This window comes from Nanorana parkeri, unplaced genomic scaffold (genome assembly GCF_000935625.1).
Source record: "Nanorana parkeri isolate BGI_ZX_2015 unplaced genomic scaffold, ASM93562v1 scaffold385, whole genome shotgun sequence".
In the NCBI taxonomy this organism is placed as follows: Eukaryota; Metazoa; Chordata; class Amphibia; order Anura; family Dicroglossidae; genus Nanorana; species Nanorana parkeri.
Window position 1 is genome coordinate 460,687 of NW_017306653.1, and position 2,218 is coordinate 462,904.

Below are 2,218 nucleotides of genomic sequence, written 5' to 3' on the forward strand. Positions count from 1 at the left end.
TCTCTTCTGATTGGCTGGTGGGCGGAGCTCCGTGCAGAAGACGAGCCGATGATCCGCACCAACGATCGAGGTAACGGATGAGCTCTCAGCCCTGTCACTGTCAAACTGAGAGTCTCAGTTTGACAGCTACGTGAATGAGAGCTGACAACGCTACCTGGCTGCCGTCCTGACAGGGCAAACTAGGCGGCCGCGAGGCCCTCGGGAGCGCGAGGCCTAAGGCGACAGCCTAATTTGCCTAATTAAAGAGCTGCCTCTTTTTTCCAGGTACTCCGAACCACCTCTGTAGAAGGGGAAAAAAACAGATCTCAATAGCTCAAGATAAGATTTTGCACACAAGTGAATGAGTAAGATGAGTGACTCCTCCCCATCCTTCCCACTCCTTCTAACGGCTCTGTGTGAGGCTTTAGTTGGAAACACAGTGTCTCATAGGAAGTAGCTTCTGCTGTGCTCTCTTCCTAGAAAACCCATCATGCCCAGGTAATCCAGTGTCAAGGGTTTAACCTGTGGTAAATGGTTATTTGTCATACAGATACTGTACCCCAACCCTAGTTCTAAAGCTAGCTCTTACCATACTTAACCATACCCGACCTTAACTCAAGACCATACCCAACTCTAACAATAACTTAAACCTAGCCCATAGCTTACCTAACAAGGCTTGTGCAATCTTTGTATAAACAACCTTTCTACAGTAACCTTAAACTTAGTACCGCCCTAACCCTACCCCAACCTAACTCAACCCCAACCCTAGCACTAACCATACTATGCTTTCTTCCTAAACCTACCCTGTCTCATCTCTACGTCATCCCTAGACATATTCCTATCCTAACCTAGCCCTACGCATTCTTTCCAACCCATATTAACCCTAGCCCTAACCAAAACCTAGTACTTACCTTAGCTCACTAGACCTTTAAAAGATTTTTGCATAAGTGAACTTTCCATTATAACCAATTATTTCATTATAAACAAGCCACATGATTCCAACTCTGCAGATCAATTGTTCTGGTAATGCTTGTCTGCAAAAGACATTTGTACAAACAATCTTTCTTATGCAATCAAATATTGACCAATGTCTCTTTACAATGGATAACTTAATGCCAGCCCCAATAAATCAGGATTTTAAGTTATTGCCTGATAACTTGATGGGTTGGGTTTGGGAAATAAGGTCATAAACCACCCAACAGTCTCTTTGGGAACTCTGTTGGTGAGATCCCTGTGCTGAGTTCCCTGGTCTGCATATCTGCTGTGCCCATTTTGAGGTGTTCCCACCATCCCTGCACTAAGTACCCGGGTCTCAACACCTGCTGTGCCCATTAGGAGGGGCTTCCTCCATCTCTGCACTGAGTTGCTGGGTCTGCATACCTGTTTTGCCCATTTTGAGGTGTTCCCACCATCCCTGCACTAAGTACCCGGGTCTCAACACCTGCTGTGCCCATTAGGAGGGGCTTCCTCCATCTCTGCACTGAGTTGCTGGGTCTGCATACCTGTTTTGCCCAATATGATGGGTTCCCACCATCCACGTGTTGAGTCTCTTTATCTCCACATCTGATGTGCTGATTTTAAGGGTCTTCCACCATCCCTGTTGGATTTCTATTTATTTTATAGTATGGAGAATAGTATGGAAAGGGAACACCCCACAGTGAGCAGCAACAAACAAAGGCTGGAATAACCCACAATGAACACCACTAACAATCCAAAACCAGACTTGCACTACGATTGCATCCCAGGTGCAGGCAAACAAGCGTGCCGTCGCCCACAGCAACCCAATCCAGAAATAGCTGCATTTCAGGGGTCTTCACCCAAGATAAAAATATTTATTTATGGAGCAATTACTGATTATTCCTCCCCATGTGTATTCAACCACCAAGTTTCACCATTCGGGATTACTCACAGAGAACCAAAAGCTGGAGGTAAAACAAGGTCACTAGAATTCACCTATACCTGAATCACTAAATCACGTTTGAGTTACTGACCTTCTAATTGAATGGATTTAGTTTTATGCAAAATAATTTGCTCCAAAGTTGAGGAAAATATATGGCTAGATTGTTTTATTTCAGTTACAGGATCACCCCAGTACACCCTGGGCATCATTACGGATGTTCACGCAGCCCTAACACAAAATCTGTATTTTAATTGCACTGACAGTTCCTCTGCAGCTTCCCCATTACCATCAAAGACAAAGACAGAGGAAACAATTTGCATTTAGATAGAAGGATTATTT